Source organism: Anabrus simplex, chromosome 8 (assembly GCF_040414725.1).
Source record: "Anabrus simplex isolate iqAnaSimp1 chromosome 8, ASM4041472v1, whole genome shotgun sequence".
Classification (NCBI taxonomy): domain Eukaryota; kingdom Metazoa; phylum Arthropoda; class Insecta; order Orthoptera; family Tettigoniidae; genus Anabrus; species Anabrus simplex.
The window spans coordinates 129,643,251-129,670,367 of NC_090272.1; the positions used below are offsets into that span (position 1 = coordinate 129,643,251).

At 39.1% G+C, this 27,117-nt stretch overlaps 1 protein-coding gene across 8 annotated transcripts in view; it reads left to right on the forward strand.

Annotated features, from left to right (window-relative positions):
- The window catches only part of LOC136878885 (broad-complex core protein isoforms 1/2/3/4/5), a 681,897-nt gene that overhangs the window by 401,000 nt on the left and 253,780 nt on the right, over positions 1–27,117 (forward strand). The window lies entirely within an intron of this gene.

Here is a 27,117-nt window from a genome sequence, read left to right on the forward strand (position 1 = left end):
AAATAAGCAGCACACTGATACACATTCTCGTCAATTTCGGCAGTCCAGATGGTTCTCACAAAACTTGGCAGGTTTACGGGAACCCTAAGGTTTGTACACTCGGTATACATGCACTTTTAGTGACACACAAGCTAAGCTGTTCTGCTTGTTGTAGAGTTGCTTGGGGTAAGCTTGAAGTAGAATTTGTACACGTTTGGTCCTTTTACCCCTATTTTTTCTGTGAAGAAGTGATTATCATAATCTCATTGTTTCACCCCTATATATAACAACAGTCTTTGCTGTCATACTGCAGATGATCACTGTTGCTGGAAATGTAGGATGTAGAGTGTGAAGTCTGTCTGTAGACAGATAAGATTTGAAAATCTTAAGAGGAAATTAGAAAAATGTACACTGGATCAGTGAAAGTGCAGTTCTCAAAAATGCTGTCAGTATTCCACTATATGCTCTGTGTTAGTATTACAATTTTCCTTTCAGTTTTGTTCATTATATAACAGCCTGTTAACAATTAATGATGTAGCTTGTTCAAAATGTGCTGTAGAACTTCTTCTGGTTGTTCTAAATTAAGGATTACTTGGTGCGGTATGTCTTTAATTAAGTTGGACTATGGCAGTATGACTTTATGACAATCACTACATTTTGTTCAAACATAGTCTGAAACTGCAAAAGGAACTTCTGAAGGAAGCTGTTGGGCTGTGGAAGCCACTGTGCTTTTAGTGGTGTTTTGCTTCATGATATTTCAAGTAGGTTGAAGTAACCTACCACATTTTTGCTGTACTATTTAACAGAAATTTTATATGAAATGTAAGGATATTGAATTTACTCTTATTCATCCTTCCTGAAGTCAGATGGAGTAAGATTTGCCTGTGAGAATTATAATGGTACAAAATGGAAATATGTCAAAATGAATTCACAGAACCTGTATTTCTCTCTGCATCAAGACATGAATATGATATCTTGTTTCTGAGAACTTGTTTAATACCTATACCTATCAAACAATTTTTAATATCACTTCTAGATGTACATTTACGTGATTTTTGTATAAGTACTTGAAAATGCTTATGACAAGATATACTTTTTAGCTAATGGAAGATGAATTGTCAGTTGATTGAAAATACAATTCTTTTTCTTGGATAGTGTAATTTAATTTAGAAATGTCTTCTTCCTCTTCCTCAAAAATAAATCCATCCTTCCTCTTTAGTATTATTTGTAACATGTTCGTCTGGTCTCATATGATTTTTGTATGATTTTTTTCTTTTGTCTCCTACAGCAATTTTTATATTTAATTGTTCCTGCATTTTACTGGAGTTACTGAATGATTTCTTCCACAGGAAATTATGAAAATTGGAAAAGTATGAAAACTTAGTGGTTTGTTGCTTGCCTAACTAAATACTAAATTCTCATGGAAATTACCATTGGTTTTATAATACTTTTCTGTGATGAGTTTTTACAATATGGAATAAAGCTGACAGGTAAATTGTTGTGTGTTTGTGTTATGTTGGCAAAAGGATAGAAAATTCGGTAAATATTTTCAATATTTTTCTTAGCTCTTGATTCTCTCATAAGTTTGTGCTCTAAGAGCTATTGTGATCTATTTTTTATAGATGGAACTTCAGTAGATTCTTGTTGGGCTCAGAAGTGGAGTTGGGAAGGTCATATAGCAAGAATGGACCCCATGTATAAGATATTATCTTGTCTCTAAGAACTTTTTCAATGCCTATCAAATGAATTTTTCTATCTCCTTTTGGTATACATTTATGTGATTTTTATAAGTACTTGAAAGTGGAGAAGGGTGATAACTGAATCGTACCCCAGAAATGGACATTGAGTCAGGGGATGCCCTTTAATCAGATGGTCTTATGTCCTGAAATGGGATGTAGAACCAATTTGGATGAGGACTGCACATAACAGAGGAATTTGGAAGAAGCTGGGGATAGGCATTTGCCTTAGGAGAAAATTAAGTGGGCTATAGCATGTTACATTGGTTCTCAAGTAAAAAATGTTGCATTGGTATGTAGAATATCCTCCAAGTCATCATGTAATACTGCTTAACGTAGGCCTATTAACAGAAACAATTATTACAGTCCCTGGCCATGTTAATAGACGCACCTTGAATTATTAACATAATACTGACGTACTGCTAATATTATTTTGTTCTTTGTAAATGAAGGGATTGAATTTCTTCAAACATTACAGATTATTAATAACTTTTAAACCACACAGTTTTAATTATTACTGTTTTTAAAAATTGTTCAGTAAACAGAACCAAGCCAAACATCTCAACACTTTATCAAGCCGCCCTTAGCTGTTATCAGTGCTGCGATTTGGCTTGCCATACTGTTAATACAAGCTTATACAGTGTCCTGCATCTGTGGGTGATGATACCAGACTTGAATAATCTTTTCAATGAGACAAATTTTTATTGTGATTGTTTCCTCTGCCACTTCCCTATTCACCAGCTCCCAAACATTATCTGCCGGGTTCAAGTCCGACAAATTTCCTGGCTAGGGTAACAAAGGAATGTTTTCGTGCTGCAAAAAGATTTTTACTTATGAAGCTGTGTGGTGTGGAGCTCCATCTTGCATAAATACAAATGGTTCTCCATTTACACCTCCTTTTACTGATCTTGCCGCATTGTTCCCTCAACCATGTACAGACGTCCAGTGCCTTTCGCACTGGTGATGGCCAAACTATGACTTTTGGTGGGATGTTTCCCAGTCTGCACAACAGAATCGGGATGGTACGTTTTACCGGGGCACCTTCGTGCAAACTGAGATTTATTTGCCAAAATTTCAAATGTGGACTTGTAACTAAAGCAAACCTGAAACAAGATGAAAAAAGGCCATTAAAATTTGATTTAAGAATGGCCTTGAACTCAAAAATACATTTATCACTGCTGTATGTAGGCAAATACTGTACACTTTAATGATACTCACTGATTTCAAGAAGTCCAAATCTTGATGCTTGTGCTCCTTTGCCCATTCAAGACGTTTTGACATCATAGCAGCAGTTAATTTTGGTTTTTGTGCAGGCCTGTGTGCCTTGAAGTTCATCTGTGAAAGTTTGCGCTGTACAGTTCCTTCGGACATGATTACGCCACTGTGTTCCAGTTTCATCATAATTTATTTTATAGAAGCAAACCTGTTTTTCATGGCCTGTCTTCTTTCAGGAGCACTTGGAATTGGTGAAAATATTGGTCTCCTGCCGCACCAGTTGCTCCTTTGAGGGACTAATTCTTCAACAAAATAAATTTTCTTCTTTACACACCTCATGGATGATTCAGATACACCCAGTCTTTGAAAAATCTCCCAGTTTGAATACATATTAGTGCCAATCACTGCTTTTTCCTCCACAGTTTTTTGAGGCGTCAAATCACTTACTTCAACTATTCTTTTTGTAATGTATTGGATATAAAATCTCTCAGTAATCAGAAAACATTTTTTGTAGGCTGTAGATTGTGAATAAACAAGGAAACCAACAATGCTAGATGTTAATAATGCACTCACACTTCAAACACGTCAGCTCTTGTTGTTCTCAAGACTGCAACTGGTACTTGTTCATAAAAAATCAACTCTCCTATTTCATTCAACAATAGCTGTTTTACAATATTGAACCCATTAATATTCATCATTGCTGTCATTGGACTAACTGTCAGCAAACTCATTAAACAGTGATAGATGAGCCAGTTTACAAAACACCAGAAAGAAATTAATTGTAAAAAGAAACATCTAATAATATGGCCGGGGACTGTAGAACTACCAACAACTTATCTGATTTTCAGTTTTTTGACCAGAAGCATAATGTATAATATACTGTGTAATGATTCTTCATGAACAACATACTGTTCACAAGATTGTCCATTTTTCTTTGAATTAAGTCCTATACTTAGCTGATATTGTCATGGAAGGCAAATTACATCATCCATTAGTTTCTCCAGTGTATTGTGCTTGGATTTTGGTTGGGTTCAATAAGTTTCTCCTGGTAGAAAGATAAAGGGAAGTAGTATTGTGACCAAATGTTGTGTTCTACTCACAAGACCATGTGGGGAATTCTTAGTGCAGCACCTTGTAGTTTTCTTAAGGCGGGATTCCACTGAGGCAACATTTGGGTGACATGGAGCATGCGGCTGGCAACAAATGTTGCTCTTTGTAGCATGCGGCTTGTTGTCAGTCGGGCACAAAAGATGTGGTATGCTACATGTGTTGCCGGGTGTAGCATACGTCACTTGTGGAGACTTGTCGCCAACTACAAACGTTATTCCATCAGAGCAACCAAGACAACAGTTCCTCACTCGAATTTGACCGGCTGGTGACAGCTATACTTCCGTGCTTCGAATTTCTCAACCTATCATCTCACGAATCATCCTGGAAGTGTGCATGGCCCGGAGTGATCCAAGCTGATAAGGCATGGAGCCCTTGGCAAACAAACCACATTGGAATTTTCAAGAGCCGAAAGCCATTAGTGATGATTTTTTGGAGTACTTTGTCAGATGAAGGTCGTGTACCATGACAGAATCTGTATGCCTAGAGGTACGGGAAGATTTAGAAACTTCTTGTTCACTGGAATTTAATGATATTTTTAAAAATTAAAATGTATGTATGGTTCATGTTTGTGGGTTACTGTAGTCACGTCCTAGTTCGTGAACCATGGGCAACGGCTGAGTGGCCTAGTAAGTGGTCCTGAGAGTCGGGATACCAGTTGCTATGGAATGGGAGTGGGCATCTCGGACATATTCTGAGTCGTGGTCCTCCTTGTTCTCAGGCGGCTAGGACTACAACATTCACCGGTGGTCCATAACCCGTTAGAGGAGAGATCCTCACTTGGACTATGTGCAAGTAGGGCAGCATCCTGCTTCATGAATTTACCGAGCTCAGAACACTTTAAGCAAGCCTCGGACCTGTGGGAGTAATGGAGTCCCACTCCCATTTGACAGGCGAGGGACTCCTTGGAAACAACTTGGCAAACTAAATGGAATTCGATGGGGAGCTATCAATATTAATGGGGCTTATGGAAGAAAGAAGGTAGAACTGGCTGAGTCAGCAAAGAGGATGCATCTGGATATGCTAGGAGTAAGTGATATTCGGGTAAGAGGAGATAAGGAGGAAGAGATAGGAGATTATACAGTGTACTTGACGGGCGTTAGAAAGGAAAGGGCAGAGTCTGGGGTAGGGCTCTTTATCAGGAATACCATTGCACGCAACATAGTTTCTGTTAGGCACGTAAGTGAGCGAATGATGTGGGTAGATGTCAGTGGGAGGAATTAGGACTAGAATTGTGTCCGTGTATTCACCATGTGAGGGTGCAGATGAGGATGAAGTTGACAAGTTTTATGAAGCATTGAATGACATCGTGGTCAGGGTCAACAGGGAGGATAGAATAGTGCTAATGGGCGATTTCAACATGAGAGTTGGGAATAGAACTGAAGGATACGAAAGGGTGATTGGTAAATGTGGGGAAGATATGGAAGCTAATGGGAATTGGAAGCGTTTGCTGGACTTCTGTGCTAGTATGGGTTTAGCTGTTACGAATACATTCTTCAAGCATAAGGCTATTCACCGCTACACATGGGAGGCTAGGGGTACCAGATCCATAATAGACTATGTTTTAACAGACTTTGAATTCAGGAAATCTTTTAGGAATGTACGAGTTTTTCGGGGATTTTAAGATGATACAGACCATTATCTGATCTGTAGTGAACTAAGTATCTCTAGGCCTAGGGTAGAGAAAGTGAAATCTGTCTGCAAACGAATAAGGGTAGAAAACCTCCAGGACGAGGAAATTAGACAGAAGTACATGGATATGATTAGTGAGAAGTTTCGAAGAGTAGACAGTAAGCAGGTTCAGGATATAGAAAGTGAATGGGTGGCATACAGGGATGCTGTAGTAGAAACAGCAAGGGAATGCCTAGGAACAACTGTGTGTAAAGATGGGAAAAGGCGAACATCTTGGTGGAATGATGAAGTGAGAGCAGCCTGTAAACGTAAAAAGAAGGCTTATCAGAAATGGCTCCAAACAAGGGCCGAGGCAGACAGGGATTTGTACGTAGATGAAAGAAACAGAGCGAAACAAATAGTTGTTGAATCCAAAAAGAAGTCATGGGAAGATTTTGATAATAACCTGGAAAGGCTAGGTCAAGCAGCAGGGAAACCTTTCTGGACAGTAATAAAGAATCTTAGGAAGGGAGGGAAAAAGGAAATGAACAGTGTTTTGAGTAATTCAGGTGAACTCAAATTGATCCCAGGGAATCACTGAAGAGGTGGAGGGAATATTTTGAACATCTTCTCAATGTTAAAGGAAATCATCATGGTGGTGTTGCAAACAGTCAAGCTCATGGGGAGGAGGAAAATGATGTTGGGTGAAATTATGCTTGAGGAAGTGGAAAGGATAGTAAATAAACTCCATTGTCATAAGGCAGCAGGAATAGATGAAATTAGACCTGAAATGGTGAAGTATAGTCATAAGGCAGGGATGAAATGGCTTCATAGAGTAGTAAAATTAGCGTGGAGTGTTGGTAAGGTACCTTCAGATTGGACAAAAGCAGTAATTGCACCTATCTATAAGCAAGGGAACAGGAAGGATTGCAACAACTATCGAGGTATCTCATTGATTAGTATACCAGGCAAAGTATTCACAGGCATCTTGGAAGGGAGGGTGCGATCAGTTGTTGAGAGGAAGTTGGATGAAAACCAGTGTGGTTTCAGACCACAGAGAGGCTGTCAGGATCTGATTTTCAGAATGCGCCAGGTAATTGAAAAATGCTACGAGAGGAATAGGCAGTTGTGTTTATGTTTCGTAGATCTAGAGAAAGCACATGACAGGGTACCCAGGGAAAAGATGTTCGCTATACTGGGGGACTATGGAATTAAAGGTAGATTATTAAAATCAATCAAAGGCATTTATGTTGACAATTGGGCTTCAGTGAGAATTGATGGTAGAATGACTTCTTGGTTCAGGGTACTTACAGGAGTTAGACAAGGCTGTAATCTTTCACCTTTGCTGTTTGTAGTTTACATGGATCATATGCTGAAAGGTATAAAATGGCAGGGAGGGATTCAGTTAGGTGGAAATGTAGTAAGCAGCATGGCCTATGCTGACGACTTCGTCTTAATGGCACACTGTGCCGAAAGCCTGCAGTCTAACATCTTGGAACTTGAAAATAGGTGCAATGAGTATGGTATGAAAATTAGCCTCTCGAAGACTAAATTGATGTCAGTAGGTAAGAAATCCAACAGAATTGAATGTCAGATTTGTGGTACAAAGCTAGAACAGGTCGATAATTTCAAGTATTTAGGTTGTGTGTTTTCCCAGGATGGTAATATAGTAAGTGAGATTGAATCAAGGTGTAGTAAAGCTAATGCAGTGAGCTCGCAGTTGCGATCAGCAGTATTCTGTAAGAAGGAAGTCAGCTCCCAGACGAAACTATCTTTACATAGGTCTGTTTTCAGACCAACTTTGCTTTATGGGAGCGAAAGCTGGGTGGGCTCAGGATATCTTATTCATAAGTTAGAAGTAACAGACATGAAAGTAGCAACAATGATTGCTGGTACAAACAGGTGGGAACAATGGCAGGAGGGAACTCGGAATGAGGAGATAAAGGCTAATTTAGGAATGAACTCGATGGATGAAGCTGTGCGCATAAACCGGCTTTGGTGGTGGGGTCATGTGAGGCGAATGGAGGAGGATAGGTTACCTAGGAGAATAATGGACTCTGTTATGGAGGGTAAGAGAAGTAGAGGGAGACCAAGACGACGATGGTTAGACTCTGTTTCTAACGATTTAAAGATAAGAGGTATAGAACTAAATGAGGCCACAGCACTAGTTGCAAATCGAGGATTGTGGCGACGTTTAGTAAATTCTCAGAGGCTTGCAGACTGAACGCTGAAAGGCATAACAGTCTATAATGATAATGTATGTATGTATGTATGTATGTATGTATGTATGTATGTATGTATGTATGTATTAGTTTTAAGCAAAATATCCTAACCCTATTCTGATTATTTTACCCCCTTATAGTTCACATGTCTAATACAGTTATACTAGGAGAATGAAAGATAACTCGTGGCAACTGTGACAATGACAATAAGTAGACAAAAATACCATGGCACTACAGCCCTTGAAGGGCCTTGGCCTACCAAGCGACCGCTGCTCAGCCCGAAGGCCTGCAGATTACGAGGTGTAGTGTGGTCGGCACGACGAATCCTCTCGGTCGTTATTCTTGGATTTCTAGACCGGGGCCGCTATCTCACCGTCAGATAGCTCCTCAATTCTAATCGCGTAGGCTGAGTGGTCCTCGAACCAGCCCTCAGGCCCAAGTAAAAATCCCTGACCTGGCCGGGAATTGAGCCCAGGGCTTCCGGGTAAGAGACAGGCACGCTACCCCTACACCACGGGGCCTGCAATAAGTAGACGTAGTGAGGAAGAAAAAGACTATGATGAAACAGTGTTGGAAGGCTGCGTAATTAGAGTAGCGGCGAAGAATATCCAAATAAAAAATAGATTAATTGTTGTGTGTTGACAGTGTAGAAAAGAGAACCATTTGTTGTTATGCTATTAAACCCTGTATTTACGAGAAATCCATAGGTATGGAAATGCTATAATATAGTGAAATGTAGAATTTATTATTATTATTATTATTATTTGTTGTTGTTGTTCAATAATGTTATTGGCTTCAAGTCCCATTAACTACTTTTACGGTTTTCTGAGTCGCTGAGGTGCCAGAATTTAGTGCAGCAGGCGTTATTTTACATTCCAGTAAATCTTCCAACACAAGGCTGACGTAGGTCTACAGTTAAAATACACTGGACCGAGTTAGAATCGAACCTGCCAAGTTTGTTGTTGTTGTTGTAGTTTGTACTATGATGTCATTAAATTCTATTTTAATATTTATCTCTAATTTATTTATTTCTAGTGCAAACTATTGCCATTACTAATAAGGATAAAACCAGGAACTCAATAATAATAATAATAATAATAATAATAATAATAAAATAGTAATAATGGCTTTACATCCCACTATCTACTTTTACGGTTTTCGAACACGCCGAGGTGCCGCAATTTAGGCCCGCAGGAATTCCTTTAAGTGCCACTGACACGACGCTGACATATTTGAGCACCTTCAAATACCACCGGACTGAGCCAGGATCGAACCTGCCAAGTTGTTGTCAGAAGACCAAGAATACCTAATAAAAGAAATAAATAGTGTGCAGAGGAAAGCAGCAAGATTTGTAACAGGGGATTTCGGTAGAAAGAGTAGAGTATCAGAAATGTTAAAGGAACTTGGGTGGGAAACTTTAAGTAAGAGAAGGGAGAAAACAAGACTTATAGGATTATATAGAGCCTATACAAAAGAAGAAGCATGGGGAGATATCCGTGAGAGGCTTCAGTTGGAAAATAATTATATCGGCAGGACAGACCACAAATATAAAATTAGAACGAATTTTAGCAGAAGCGATTGGGGAAAATTTTCATTCATTGGGAATGGTGTGAAGGAGTGGAACAGTTTACGAGGAGTAGTGTTTGATCCTTTTCCAAAATCTGTACAGATATTCAAGAAGAGAATAAACAGCAACAGAGAAAATAAATGAAGTGTTAGAGGGCATTCGACCAGTGCAGGTTATTGTAAATAAAAAAAATGTGTGTGAATAAATTAATTCCTTCCCCTGGTCTAAGGAGTTTGGACAGCCAAAGTAGGGGAATGCCTGTAGGGGTGAAGTACAGTGGGGATTTCGAGGGCCCTGGAACCGGTACGGTAGCTGTGAAGGCCCTTCAGGAACTCTGAAAAGTGGTGGTAAAAGGGGCTCTGGTTAAGGCGCAGCAGGTCGTTGTGCTACTTAGATTCCAGAATGGGTAAAAAATAAATAAATAACTGCAATGTAAAGTTTAATCTTATACCAGTTGTATAGTATCATTTGAAGTAATTCCACATACTGTATATAGGTTGACTATATTTGTAAGTAGTACAGGAGATATTATAAGTAGAATTTTGTAAACAATATAAATTTATTAAGGATGAGCTGTGTGTTTAATAGAAAACATTGTTAGCGTAAATTGTATAATATTGTATTATAGGAAAATTTTCTTCTCTTGTTAATTTGAAATTTAGTGCTTGACAATAATGTATTTTAGTGTACCATTTGCCACCGAGGTAGACATCTCATTTGCAAATAAAGAGATGTTGATTTGATTTGAAGACCAGCACCTCAGCCGTCTGAGCCACTCAGCCCGGTGGGCATTGAATAAATCACAATTTTATTTACAAAAGTTCATAGGCAGTTAACTTATTTTATTTATTAGAGGAAAACAGTAGCATATAATCAATTCACCTCACTTTCCTCATTGTCACCTAACGTTTGGATCATCGATGTCAAGAAGAAAGGCAAGTAGATTATATGCAAACCACAGATTTCTTCTCAATGGAGAAGCAACACCAGTTTTCATTTTCTAAATTTTATATGCTCTCGGTAGAAAGCTGAACACATTTTTTTAATTTTCTTCAGTTCGTGGACACTGCAGTCTTGGCCGTTTTCACGTATGCTTTCTTTTCTACTGTTTTTATAATCACTCCGCAATTCCGGAGCATTGTGATAATCCCCAATTAAATTCGGAATGTTTTCAATAGCCCACTTCATCTTGTTGCACGGAAATTGTAGCACCGATCCACACACTGTTGGATCCCAGGCGACACTGTTTGACAAGCATATTTTTGAGGCATGCGGCACCAGAGAGTGTTCGACAGATGGCAACATGTCTCATGCCACACATCCGCATGCTACATGTCATGCCGTGTTTCTTCAATTGAAAGTCGACTGCAGCATGCTTCACTGTCGCATGCTCCATGTCGCCCAAATGTTGCCTCAGTGGAATCCTGCCTTTAGAGCTACCTGTGTTGAGATGCAGTAGTGTAATAAGCTAATTATATACGGATAACTTTTGCCTGTGTATTTTATGTCTATGACAGTTTATATCAAAACATTTGTGTCCTTGGCTGTTAGAAGATTCCTACCAAGGATTTACTTTGCTTCAATAACTTGACAGTAGTTTGCTGTTGATTTTTGTACATCCAGTGATAAAGTGATAAATCATTTAGTAACAAATTCCCTTTTTTTTTTTTTTTTTTTTTTTTTTTCAATCTGCTTTATGTCACATCGACAACGATAGGTCTTATGGTGACAATAGGATAGGAAATGGGATGGGGTTTGAACCCACTATCTCCTGGATGCAAGCTCACAGCCGCGCACCCCTAATCGCACAGCCAACTCTCCTGGTAACAACAAATTCCTTCATATTGATACTATTCGGGCACTTTCTTAATGATTTGTTTACCTTGAGTTGCAGTAAGATTTTATCCTGTATTACATCATTAGCATGACTGCATTGAAGCATAGTTTTAATAGATGTGTATAACAGTGCTAAAATATTCTTTTATTGCTACAAAGTAAACCCTCACTATTTTGGACTAAAGGAGGTGAGATCTGGTCCAAATGAGTGAAAGTCCAAGTTATAGAAATGTTTTCTAAAATAGTTCTTTGAAGCTAAAATGGGGATATAATAATAATAATAATAATAATAATAATAATATATTACACTAGGTATGAATACAACACAAGAGCCTCCGTGGCTCAGGCGGCAGCGCGTCGGCCTCTCACCGTTGGATGCCGTGGTTCGAATCCCGGTCACTCCGTGTGAGATTGGTGCTGGACAAAGCGGAGGCGGGACGGGTTTTTCTCCGGGTACTCCGGTTTTCCCTGTCATCTTTCATTCCAGCAACACACTCCATTCTCATTTCATAGCATCTATCAGTCATTAATAAAATCACTTTGGGAGTGGTGACCCCATCATACTAATAGCCTATATATGATTCATTCATTTCATTCCTGACCTGGTCAATGACTGGAAAGCAGGTTGTAGGTTTTTCATTTCATGAATACAACGCATATAATGGTCAAATAAAAACTACATACCATATTATTATCTGAAATACTGAACACTACAGAGGTGCCTCCGTGGCTCAGGCGGCAGCACGCCTGCCTCTCACTTCTGGGTTCTGTGGTTCAAATCCTGGTCACTCCATATGAGATTTATACTGGACAAAGCATAGGCGGGGCAGGATTCTTTCCGGGGTACTCCTGTTTTCCCTGTCATGTTTCATTCCAGCAACACTCTCCAGTATTATTTCATCTGTCAGTCGTTAACCGTTGCCCAAGAGGAGTGCAATAGGATTCAGCAGCTGGCACAATTCGTGTCCTTGCCGCAAGATGGGGCCTTCATTCATTCCAACCCTGACCTGATCGAATGACTGAAAACAGGCTGTAGGTTGTTTTTTTTTTTTCTTTCTTTCTGTACAGTACTGCATATGCAATATAAAAGCAACTAATATTGTCACTAGGGCTCAGAAGTTGAAGGCCTATAAATTGCCTAAAAAAACCTATATAAAGACCTAAAAATATCAACAAAAAAAGACTTAAAGCTGAAAAAAAAGGTTGTAAAAAGATGATCAAAATAACTTTATTAATTTTATTTAATCAAGGAATATAATGTTTAAAAAAATATAAAATTCTGGTGGTATGCATCATACAGTGCGAACATATATGAACGAAATACTTCTTCTTTCAGGCATTGTGAAAAAAAATTCCATTAGTATAACTAGAGTCATATTTGGCTTAACCACGCTAGGGTTGGAGAAACTGGAATTCGGTAACCTTACATCATTTGGCATTGCAGTATATCACAATAGTCATCTCCAGATTCTTAGGTGTAAAAGATCATCGGTTTTCAGGCAGCATGTTGCAGAATATTGAGAAACTTCTCTCTACATCAACAGATGTTAACACTTTAGCGTCGACGTGTACATTTGCTTTTTCTGCGGTAAACTGCTGAAATGCCGTATACATTTTTCAGGTTGTTGTGGGCTACGGATGTTCGTAATTTCATTCGTAGATGATAATCAAAGACATATTTTATGTTCAAAGTTACTATTTTTGTGTCCCCCCATTGGGGTGACATATGGTTATTAGGTTGACTATGCAACAGAGAAAGCGCATGTCACCCCTACAGGGGTGACGTAGGGGTGATGGCCTTTTTACCTTTGTTGTTGTGGAACACTGTGCTCTGTACTGTGAGCTGTTGATTTACGCGCCTTTCAACGAGTTCCTTGTAATTTACAGTTTTGTGACAAGAAATTAATTCATGTTATGTGTTTCTGTGTTGAGTTAGCCATGATTACAGATAGAGAGAAAGAACAACAACCTGAAAAGGGCTCGATTGTTGAATCAAGAGATGTTGACATTTAGGATTTGCAATGTGATGCCACCTTTTCCGAGTCAGAATTCAACAATAGTTTGTGTAGTGAGGACACTAGCAAAGATTCCGGTGCTGCATCGGGCAATGATTCAACCAAATAATCAGCCAGTGACAATTACTGGGGATCATTCCCAGGTTTCCAGAAACATTTTTTTTATTCACACGTAGCCCCGGTTTACAATTTCATCTGAGTGCTAAATCTCAACCAGTATGTAAGAATAAAGCAATAATAGACTCCAATCCACATTATTGTCCTTGCCATTAATAATTGAATTCTGATGGTTGCTTATGTCACCCCATATGGGGTGACAAATGTCAGAGAAATTCCACTGTTTGTTGCGCAATGCCCAGCGTGCTGAGAAAGGAATGGGCACTGCGCTGCACTCTATGAACACCTTGCGTGAACAAGCAATGCAATACAACAGCGAATGGTAGCGCTAGTTTCGTGCGACAGCCTAAAGTTGAAAGGCCTGGACACACTGCCGTGTCACCCCATGAGGGGTGACATACTATATTTTGTATGAGGGTCCGTCACCCCACATGGGGTGACATCGTCTTCATAGTGTTAAGGGTACATTCTTGAAGCAAGTGAGATCTCGTGGCAAAAATTCCTCTTAAAAAACACTCACATCAAAATTTTCTCCTTTCAATATTCCGCTTTTCTTGCACATAATTTGATACCCCTGGTTTTTCCAAGCACTAGTTTCTTTTCTTTCTTTTTTTTCTGACGGCTTTTCCAATTTCACATTCACATTGTGCAATTGTTGCTGTAAATCACTCACCTTACAAAATATTGAATGAACAGTTTCATTACATTTTCCATCATAGTTTAGGGATGTCAGTAAATGAGAAAAATTACTGTTAAGGTATGCCAAACTGCCCTTCAGCTGAGGTTCAACCATTAGATCTTGCGACCTGGCTATGGAAGCAGCATCTTCACTATCCAAGCTGTTGATCACAGATTTAATCACGTCAAAATGATTGCAGTAATACATGCAAACACTTAACTAAGTACTCCACTGTATCAGAACTGGTTCCAGAGGTAGATGTATATCAGGAACATTCTCACGAAAATAGTGCACTCTAGGCAGGGATTTTAATGAAACTTTCTTAACTTAGGACAGTAGTTTGTCAACATCTGGTAAACATTTTTGCACTTATAGACATGGTATAGACTTTTTGGGCTTATGCTATGTCAAGAAAATAAGGTTAAATTCTTTACATTTCGCAGAGAACTTTGCTCTGCGTCTTCAGAAGAAAATCTCGACTGTTCACGAAGAAGACTTCTCCAAGAATGGAAAATGAATTTAGACGTTACTAATAGAAGTGTAAGTGGTATGTTCATTCATCACCAGATGGCTCACCGTTTGTGGTACAGCACTAGCATTCGAAGCGGAAGCTGGCAGCTCCATCAGAATCAGTCTGAGAAGGGGGTTACATAACAGGCATACACATATTATGAAAGTATGACACTGACACAAGCATGGAATGAAACATCTGGTGATGAGGAATGTATGAATTTGGAAAACACCTTAACGGGATAACATTACTGAAGGGATAGTTAAGGGAACTACCTATATAAATCCTTAATGGCTGGCAACCATGTATTACAGTATGCGCCAAAATATACAGTACTGGAAATTATGTTAGTCTTATTGTCATTACCTTACATATCGAGATTGTCATTACCTTACATATCGAGATGATAGTGTAAATGTTCAAATTGTGCTCCATTGCGCTGTAGGCAGTGTTCATAACGATCACGCAGATTTTCCAACATATTCTGGAACATAGGTTGCTGCGGAGTTCAGAAGAACGAGACGATCTTCTGACGTAATGCAGGCACAGTTTGGGGTGGATCTGGACAATTGAAAATTTGCTCCTTTAACATTCCCCACACGTAAGCATCAGGTGGTGTGCGATCGGAGGAATGTGATGGGTAGGGGAACTCAGCCTCTCAGGAAATTACTCGTCCTGAAAAGGTTTCTTGCAGCATAGCCACAGTCTCAAAAACATATCAGATGTAAGGCTTTTCAGGCGTTTTTCTCTATTACCAGCGTTTCGTCTTAGGTCTCCCACTAGACTCATCAGAGTGGGATTTGTCAGACCCTACCCACTGATGCTGGGGTGTATGCAGGTGAACTTATCAGAAGTCCTTATAAGAAGCACAGTCTGATAACTGCATATGCGAGATAAATCTCCACAATGGAATTATTGCCCGCCTAGCAATTCCGAATGGAGAATTCTAAATTTCCATGGAGGAAATTTTTTTTCACCAATAGAGCATGTCAAAAATATATCAGATGTAAGGCTTTTCAGGCATTTTGCTCTATTACCAGCGTTTCGTCTTCGGTCTGACACTAGATTCATCAGAGTGGGATGTGTCAGACCTAGGGGCCGTGTTTTTTGGTAATAAAGATATGCACGAGTTTTTTTGATATCTTCTTTCTTGGCTATATATGACTTCCCAGGTACTAAAAATACCGCATGTTGGCAAAATGAACTCGTGAAATAGCGCGAAATTTGATATATTGCGTGAATTGCGCAAATAATCATGAAATATACACCACTTGGTGCGAAAAATGTGAAATGGCACCGGAAGAGCTCTCCAGTAAATGTTGAAATGCTTCTGAGAACTTGACTATCGTGATTTCCTTCTCATTTACTTGATTGCGCTGTATATTCTCCACACAAATGCACACAAAGAGGTACGCACTGTGTATAGAAAGTATGTGCATTCAGTTCCGTGATCTCTAAGGCAGTCGATAAAAATAAATATCTGTTATCGATTACAGCAACATGGTCGTAACAAGATACAAGACCGGTCGTAGATACAGTAGTGTGCAATGAGGGTTGGTTACTTACGAATATTTATCGGCAAATGTCCAACATTTAAGTATAAAAATGCTGAAAACTGAAGTCACAACAGGTTTTCGAGTGCCGAAGAATACAACATTGAGGGGTTGTATGTATTTGATGCTGCAAGAAAGATTCTAATGTATCAGTAGTGTACCGCACAATGGGTAATTTCTAGCATCCAGGCGGCCAAAAATAATATTTTCAACCCTTGTCTTTGGTGCGCATTTTCTGTGAGTCGTGTTTATAAGACTCTTGGGTGCAGAAATTAACTATTGAAAAGTCGCGCTGTCTGATTATCTAATCTCACCGAAGGCCTAAAGTGACTCTCCTCCGTTAGGGCATCATATTCTGGCGAGGCGAGTGCGCAGTTATTATTATGTGAGGGCTCAGTAAAGACGTCAGAACTAAATATTTCTTTAGCTTGCAATGTGGTTATATTAGATTAAGGTATGTATTTTTATACAGTATGTAGCATTTTCTGAAAATTACTATATTGTTGTCCGAAATATTCACTTAAAATTCAGGTACACGGTGTCCAAGCGCTATCTAATTATACAACTTTGAGCTGACTTTCAAGATGGATTGCCTTTGATTTCCGCAATGAAAGTCTTTTGGATGAGTTATCTATACTTTCATAAATAGAAAACCGTGACTTTTTGCTGCGACCAGGCGCGACCATGACAGTAATTAATTTTTTTCAGAAGCCATGTATTCTGTTACCCAGAGGTCGGTTTTCGAGCTGTTGAGGAACAGCAGGGAATATATGCGGAACGATGATATTGCGAATGTTGTAATTGAACATTTAGGCTTTGAGGATTGTTTATAGGATATATCCAAGTCAATAAGGAAATCTGTCAGTATTTTGTGTACTAAAATTCTATCACGCTGGACAAAATATAGTAGAAAAAGGGACAAATTGCTGAAGTAAAATAAAAGTTGGTTCGAGCAGAGAATGAGCCTTGCAGAAGAACGTGCATCACAACGTCAGGATAAGCCTTCTATTAGCCTACTATAGCTCATTCCATGTTAAGAAAACAGTATTGCTCTTATGACAACAGGCTTGCCATATCGAACGGCTCCACTCAACGGCATCACGGGAAAACGGCGGCACATAAATTTGTGATATTCAGTATGTAAGTTCAAGACAAAAGGCTGAAGAAACTAAGCTACAAATTACTTTTATGAACTGAAGGGGACGTGGGGTTTACAGGGGCCACTTTTGGTTTGTACAGAATCAGAGGTAAACCTCAGCACTGACATATAAGGCAAATTGCGAGAGAAAATGGACAAATCATTTTATGGTCTTGAGGGGCGGGTGATGTATTTAATTGCATTTAATAAATTTATCCAGACAATAAAAGCTAGAAAACAGATGCAGTGAATAAATACTGCAGGTGACTACAAAAGATCACAGTATTAATGTAATAAATCACACACGTAGGCTTATCGCATAACTCTCATTCAACACAATACATTTACGCACTGATTTAAAGCCTAAAATACACACACAATAAATAAATATTGTAGATGACTTCACTACAGAAGTTCAGGTAGGAAAAGCATCTATTGGTTGATATCCGAAGCAAAGTGCTGGCAATACCAATGATGGAAACCGCTAGAAGATACTTCAGAAAGGCTTCCACTTCTGCGGATATTACTGGAGTAGATATAAATTTAATAAACTATCTACGTGCCATCGTAGAAACTCTTTCGTGTGGGTATGCCATTGATAAAGTGACATTTGGCATGTACGCAAAGGGGCGTGCCATTCCAGCTGATGAGTCCAAATGGCACGTCTGGACGAAACTCTGCATAATGCACACGGCCTAACCACCCAAACGCGGGTTCTATTGCTATACAATTGTACTTACAAAAATATAAATCGTACTACATGCCTGTAACTTTGCACAAACTCTTGATTCATGGCACTGTATTATACCTATTGGACACCTCTCCGAGGAAGCCCAGGAGACCAGGAATAAAGATAATAGGAAACCTTCCAGAAAGACACAAATACTGACCTTTTCCATAGGCTGCTTATATCATCGCACCCGTATATTACAACCTTAGTGAAATCAAGGAGAAGGTAGTTGATTCCGCTTTCATGAGAAGTGCTCAACTTACTGTCTGAGGTTCCTGTATCTGGTTCTGCCGAAAGAGATAATGAAACTGATGATAGCGATTCTGATGTAACTGCATCTGATGAATAAATTGTTTGGCAAGTACATGTATTCATTTATCTGTTTTTAAACATTCTAAACAGAATGTCCCGCTATCAATATCTATAACGAAATATGATTAAAATTACAAAGATGACTAATTCTATTCCTGGCGTAGTAATTTGTCCTTTGTACTTGATTGACTACCCACTTAATTATCTCCAATAATAACAGTTACATACTAAGTTTTATGTAAATCGGTCCATTAGTTTCCCAGATACGATTTTTGGCCGGCTAGATTCCTGAAATTACGCACTGTGTACCGGTAATATTCGTAAAGTGGAAACGTGCGATATACACTGCAGAGAATCAGAATGAAGTAAATGAACATAATTCTAAGCGGCAAATAACAATCGACGATACTTTGCAGATCGTAAAGGTGTTGAAAAAATTATAGAGAGCAATTTGTAATAGACACACAAAAAATCATTCATGCAAGCCAACATTCCTCTAGAAAAATAGGATAATCCTGGCATGAGGAAGAGAATGAATATAACATACATACATACATACATTATCATTATAGACTGTTATGCCCTTCAGCGTTCAGTCTGCAAGCCTCCAAGAATTTACTAAACGTCACCGCAATCATCGATTTGCAACTAGTGTTGTGGCCGCATTTAGTTCTATACCTCTTATCTTTAAATCGTTAGAAACCGAGTCTAACCATCGTCGTCTTGGTCTCTCTGTACTTCTCTTACCTCCATAGCAGAGTCCATTATTCTCCTAGGTAACCTATCCTCCTCCATTCGCCTCACATGACCCCACCACCGAAGCCGGTTTATGCGTACAGCTTCATCCATCCAGTTCATTCCTAAATTAGCCTTTATCTCCTCATTCCGAGTACCCTCCTGCCGTTGTTCCCACCTTTTTTTACCAGCAATCATTCTCGCTAGTTTCACGTCTGTTACTTCTAACTTATGAATAAGATATCCTGAATCCACCCAGCTTTCACTCCCGTAAAGCAAAGTTGGTCTGAAAACAGACCGATGTAAAGATAGTTTCGTCTGGGAGCTGACTTCCTTCTTACAGAATACTGCTGATCGCAACTGCGAGCACACTGCATTAGCTTTACTACACCTTGATTCAATCTCACTTACTATATTACCATCCTGGGAGAACACACAACCTAAATACTTGAAATTATCGACCTGTTCTAGCTTTGTATCACCAATCTGACATTCAATTCTGTTGAATTTCTTACCTACTGACATCAATTTAGTCTTCGAGAGGCTAATTTTCATACCATACTCATTGCACCTATTTTCAAGTTCCAAGATATTAGACTGCAGGCTTTCGGCACAGTCTGCCATTAAGACCAAGTCGTCAGCATAGGCCAAACTGCTTACTACATTTCCACCTAACTGAATCCCTCCCTGCCATTTTATACCTTTCAGCAGATGATCCATGTAAACTACGAACAGCAAAGGTAAAAGATTACAGCCTTGTCTAACTCCTGTAAGTACCCTGAACCAAGAAGTCATTCTACCATCAATTCTCACTGAAGCCCAATTGTCAACATAAATGCCTTTGATTGATTTTAATAATCTACCTTTAATTACACAGTCTCCCAGTATGGCGAACATCTTTTCCCTGGGTACCCTGTCATGTGCTTTATCTAGATCTACGAAACATAAACACAACTGCCTATTCCTCTCGTAGCATTTTTCAATTACCTGGCTCATACTGAAAATCTGATCCTGACAGCCTCTCTATGGTCTGAAACCACACTGGTTTTCATCCAACTTCCTCTCAACAACTGATCGCACCTCCCTTCCAAGATGCTAGTGAATACTTTGCCTGGTATACTAATCAATGAGATACCTCGATAGTTGTTGCAATCCTTCCTGTTCCCTTGCTTATAGATAGGTGCAATTACTGCTTTTGTCCAGTCTGAAGGTACCTTACCAACACTCCACGCTAATTTTACTACTCTATGAAGCCATTTCATCCTTGCCTTCCCACTATACTTCACCATTTCAGGTCTAATTTCATCTATTCCTGCTGCCTTATGACAATGGAGTTTATTTACTATCCTTTCCACTTCCTCAAGCATAATTTCACCAACATCCTCTTCCTCCTCCCCATGAGCTTGACTGTTTGCAACACCACCATGATGATTTCCTTTAACATTGAGAAGATGTTCAAAATATTCCCTCCACCTCTTCAGTGATTCCCTGGGATCAATTTGAGTTCACCTGAATTACTCAAAACACTGTTCATTTCCTTTTTCCCTCCCTTCCTAAGATTCTTTATTACTGTCCAGAAAGGTTTCCCTGCTGCTTGACCTAGCCTTTCCCGGTTATTACCAAAATCTTCCCATGACTTCTTTTTTGATTCAACAACTATTTGTTTCGCTCTGTTTCTTTCATCTACATACAAATCCCTGTCTGCCTCGGCCCTTGTTTGGAGCCATTTCTGATAAGCCTTCTTTTTACGTTTACAGGCTGCTCTCACTTCATCATTCCACCAAGATGTTCGCCTTTTCCCATCTTTACACACAGTTGTTCCTAGGCATTCCCTTGCTGTTTCTACTACAGCATCCCTGTATGCCACCCATTCACTTTCTATATCCTGAACCTGCTTACTGTCTACTGTTCGAAACTTCTCACTAATCATATCCATGTACTTCTGTCTAATTTCCTCGTCCTGGAGACTTTCTACCCTTATTTGTTTGCAGACAGATTTCACTTTCTCTACCCTAGGCCTAGAGATACTTAGTTCACTACAGATCAGATAGTGGTCTGTATCATCGAAAAATCGGCGAAAAACTCGTACATTCCTAACAGATTTCCTGATTTCGAAGTCTGTTAAGATATTGCGCCGTTCCCGCGTCCAGGCATGGACTCAAGAGATCCTGACTAGCTCTAAATTCAATTAATCTGGTGACTGAGTTCTACGGGTGTGAGTTCCGTAATAGAAAAACGTCCAGGTCGATTAATGGTAGTTTCTAACTAACGCAGAAAGACGTCTCTTACTCGTATCTAGTTAGGTACCATATTCTTATTAACTCTTATAGAAATTGTCGTCGCTTGAAACTACTACAGTCTTACAACTAATTCTTATTCTAAGAACACAGAGAAAGAGTGTTTAGGTTTCACTATTCCATATTTATTTTAAATATTAAGTCAAATATTCAAGAAAATTATCTCAAATTTTTACCAATGAAGTCGTTCTTGAAATGAGTGACTCATTGTCAACCCTATAGTCTATATCCGTCAACAACTTTCAGAAAAATTACATCTTCCGAATTCATCCTAAATAAATGTCTTCTCGGATCATATTATTTCCTTTCATAAGCCCATTAATCTCCAAAATCATAAATTATTAGCATAAATTCCATGTAACATCTGGGAAATTTTTGAAAAAGCTATGTTTTCCTTCGTATACAACTCACCTACAATGCTGGGTGATAACAAAATAAATTAATGTGAATACAGATAATGGTATTTACATGTGCCATACTGGCAAGAAAATAAACATTAAAATCAAGTATACTAAGAATATAGGATGCATCCTCAAAGAAGAAAATAAAAATTGTATTAACTACTATTTACAGTATTTCTAGTGACACTCTCTTGAGAAAATAAAGAAACGCTAGTAGAATTGCCGATTTTTAATGTTCAGTCAAGAAATGGAGTTCAAGTTGTCTGAATCAATTATTCTTGGGATTCTGTTAGTTACCACCTAATCCTTACTCTATAAACTGTCACATTCCTTAATTTTCACTGACTGTTTGTCTAGATGCAGGTTTAGGACTCTCAATGAGGCTATCACCAAGCTCTTCTTCAGATTTGATTTGACAAGTACTCTCTTGTATGTTTTACATTTTAAACATTCACTTCTGCCTACTTAGTTGCCTCTTAGACGCTCATATTTCCTTGTGTCACACATCATGAGCCAAGCTACGTCCATTGTAAGTCGTAATCACCCTACAAGTAACATTATCGCAAGATTTAATTTCTGAACTTAAGGTAATATGACCTTAGCTTATTGATTATCAGACTACGTGCGTACATGGTTGCAAAAAAAAACGTCACCACACATATCATATGTAGCTATCATAACACATACTATCAACGGAAAATCTACATGGTCAGATGACACTATCTCCGACTAAAAAAAAAAAAAAAAATTAATTCTCTTTTGAAAATCTAGGTCACCAGTGATCAGCCTATAGGTTGAAATTTATCCAGAAATAAAGTTATACACCGTGAGAATTTTCAAGATCATCCTAAGTAAATCAGTGAAAGCTCAGATCTTATCTTGAGTACATATATGATTCTCTAGGTAATCCTAACATGGATGAAAAAAAACATTGCACTACTCGTCTCGAGATCATATCCTAAGCTATGTACAATGCGTAAGATCCAGAATTATTACATGGAATTGGCGAGAATTCTGTGACACCCTCCGAAACATCATTTGAAATGACTAGATCTCACTTCGCACCACTATGACTATTTCTCTCTCGAAGAAAACAATAACTACCACCATCATAAATCATTAACATCCATATATCATATCTATGACGCGTTAATATACACATATTTCATATATAACAACTCTTTCACTTCATCATATGTAAATCACAACCTTAACTTACACATCAACGTGCCGTGACCTTCATAAAATGCCTACTTTACTTACTACTGTCATAGTGCCAAATTTAACATGAACTTGGAGTAGTCTACTGCCATATTCCTTCATAAAACACATCCTACATACGATCTCGAACTGATTGACATTGCTTAAATTAGGACACACAGGTATTAATGCCAACTTCACGCATTACTCAACACTGGTAATAATAATAACTCTCGCTGTCTCTCCTCACATATCACTGGAAAACATTACGATCGCACAATCACTTGGTGACCACGCCTACAAGTGGAATTAACATACCATATGGATGAATACCTACTTCCAATCACATCAGCCATACGTTTATCCACGCACCGTCTTAGCACAAAACAACCATCAACATGCAATAAAAGAAATAATATACTCTTACTTACGAAAACGACTTAGGTAATGGACTTAGCTTTGCTCAAGATGGTCTCGATGTTTCCTCATCTCCGGTCATCTGAGATTAGGATCTCGTCATCTGGTTCCTCCACAAGTGGTCGGGTACATCGTAGCTTCTCAACACTGATCACAGGTCATCCGGGACAGCTAACATCGTATCGCCTCGTCAGGATCCAAGCAGCATCGCCTTGCTTCCTTACAGACCCATGGTGAAGACTCGTGCGTATGAAACAGAACAATAATAGAATATTTGATTCATTGCTGACATCTTCCAATTAATATATCTCTTGCGTTGCTCAGATTGCATAGATTTCGTTGGGGTACAGTTGATCCAATAAACTAGTTCAAAATCGACTAAGACAGATGTTCTGTATATATTCCAATTTGAAAATAAATTTCTTTCCGCTATCTTTTTATTGGCGTAAATGCACTCAACAACTGGTCAGTAGGTGTCTTTCAACATTAAACAGTATCGGGAAAATTTTATTGAGGACCTGCGCCACTTCGTGACGTAGTTCTACTGTAGTCTATTTATCTCTTCTTTTTGCGTATTTAATCTCCCGCGCAGCGTTTAAATCTTGATATCAGCAGATTGGCGTGTAGTCGCAAATTATCTTTCGTTTCCAGTTTATAGTATTTAGCTCCACTGGATAATCCCTTTCAAATCTAGTCTTGCGTCTTCTTAACACGTCGAAGTCAGATTATATAATAAGTGATGAGCATTTTTTTCTTGAATAATGGTTTTAAATAATGTCCATTTGTCATTTTTTTCTGCGCCTTCTATACGCGGTCATTTCCGTAACCGACCGACGAAAAGACTTACATTTCAGCCCGTACTGACGTTAAATGCATTTTATTTGACATTTTGATCGCAGAGACTCCATCTTTGTTACTACAGCTCTTAAAAAGAACTGTGAAACGGCACAATATAGTCTATTATGGATCTGGTACCCCTAGCCTCCCATATGTAGCGGTGAATAACCTTATGCTTGAAGAATGTATTCGTAACAGCTAAACCCATACTAGCACAGAAGTCCAGCAAACTCTTCCCATTCCCATTAGCTTCTATATCTTCCCCACATTTACCAATCACCCTTTCGTATCCTTCAGTTCTATTCCCAACTCTCATGTTGAAATCGCCCATTAGCACTATTCTATCCTTGCTGTTGACCCTGACCACGATGTCACTCATTGCTTCATAAAACTTGTCAACTTCATCCTCATCTGCACCCTCACATGGTGAATACACAGACACAATCCTTGTCCTAATTCCTCCCACAGACAAATCTACCCACATCATTCGCTCATTTACGTGCCTAACAGAAACTATGTTGCATGCAATGATATTCCTGATAAAGAGCCCTACCCCAGACTCTGTCCTTCCCTTTCTAACGCCCGTCAAGTACACTTTATAATCCCCTATCTCTTCCTCATTATCTCCCATTACCCGAATATCACCTACTCCTAGCACATCCAGATGCATCCTCTTTGCTGACTCAGCCAGTTCTACCTTCTTTCTTCCATAAGCTCCATTAATATTGATAGCTCCCCATCGAATTCCATTTCGTTCGCCAAGTTGTTTCCAAGGAGTCTCTCGCCTGTCAAATGGGAGTGGGACTCCATTACTCCCATAGGTCCGAGGCTTGCGTAAAGTGTTCTGAGCTCGGTAAATTCATGAAGCAGGATGCTGCCCTACTTGCACATAGTCCAAGTGAGGATCTCTCCTCTAACGGGTTATGGACCACCGGTGAATTGTGTAGTCCTAGCCGCCTGAGCACAAGGAGGGCCACGACTCAGAATATGTCCGAGATGCCCACTCCCATTCCGTAGCAACTGGTATCCCGACTCTCAGAACCACTTACTAGGCCACTCAGCCGTTGCCCATGGTTCACGAACTAGGACGTCACTACAGTAACCCACAAACATGAACCATATAAAAGGAAAGATAAAAAATATGACGGTATTGGTAGGCCTATTGTAAATATCGCCTGTTTGAGTAGTAATAATGTTATTGTTTTTATGTCCCACTAATCACTTTTATGTTTTGCGGAGACGTCGAGATACCGGAATGTTGACCCACCGGAGTTCCTTTACGTGCCAGTAAACTAGTGACACGAGGCTGACGTATTTGAACTCCTTCAAATACACCGTACTGAGCCAGGATCGAACCTGCCAAATTGGGGTCAGAAAGCCAGCGCTTTTACTGTCTGAGCTACTCATTCCCGACAGGGGAAAAGAGCATATCCATGAACATCTTCCAGAGCTATTTGACTTTTGCAAAATGCAATGGAAGCACATCTGGTTGAGGCAGTGAAAGAAGACAGTGTTAGCAAAGTTTTGGAGGTTTCATAAAAGACCACAGTGAATTTACATCCAAGTGTTTGCAAGCATTATGGTTTCCAACGTCTAATGTGGTCAGCGAGAGGAGCTTCTCTGCTTACACAAAGACACTTTCTGAATGTCGCACTAGTCTGCATCCTGATAATGTTGAAACCATGCTTCGTTTTTACTTTGGAGGCAAGTAATTCAACATCTAAAAATGTAGGCTATGTATAAATGTATATCACAGGGCAGATCACCTAACTTCATTTCGAAGTATCAGTGAGTGATTTATATATTTATTTCTATAACAATTTGCATATTTGGTTTTCCTAACATTTATTAACAATGATACATTACAAGAGTTTACTTTAAAAACCCTTATCTCAAAGTTAGTTACATTTACCCCACACGCTACTACAAGGAAGATTTCGTAGGAAACATCGATCAGTATAACAATTTATTTCATGAAATACCTACCGAAATAGTGTCAGTTTTAACACCGAAATCAACAGTTTTACTTCACCAAAAATTAAGGCCTCTAGTCAGACCCTACCCACTGACGCTGGGGTGTATGCAGATGAACTCATCAGAAGCCCTTATAAGAAGCACAGTCTGATAACTGCATACGGGAGATAAATCTTCACAATGGAATTATTGCCTGCCTCGCAATTCCGAATGGAAAATTCTAAATTTCCATGGAGGGAGTTAGATATTTTTCACCAATAGAGCATGTCAAAAATATTTCAGATATAAGGCTTTTCAGGCATTTTGCTCTATTACCAGCGTTTCATCTTAGGTCTGACACTAGACTGATCAGAGTGGGATGTGTCAGACCCTACCCACTGACGCTGGGGTGTATGCAGGTGAACTTATTAGAAGCCCTTATAAGAAGCACAGTCTGATAAATGCATACGGGAGATAAATCTCCACAATGGAATTATTGCCCGCCTATCAATTTCGAATGGAAAATTCTGAATTCCCATGGAGGGAATTAGATATTTTTCACCAATAGAGCATGGCAAAAATGTCAAAAACATGCTATATTGGTGAAAAATATGTAATTCCCTCCATAGGAATTTAGAATTTTCCGTTAGCCATAGTCTGTCGAGCGGTGTGGCAGGTCACTCCGTCTTGTTGGAACTACTGTGTATTCACCTGCATGTTCCTGGCACGACAAAACTTTCTTAGATCCTGAATTAATGGCCTAACCACCATGTTCCTATAGCTTTCCTGGTTAACAGTAAGGGGTGCACCATCATCATTCTCTATGAAATATGGACCTCGCACACCGTTTCTTGACACTGCGCACCAAATCATCACGCACACTATGTAGCGGTTTCTGGACTATAGTGTCTGGCCTCTCGAAACCAAGATGCGAGTTATTTGGCAATTG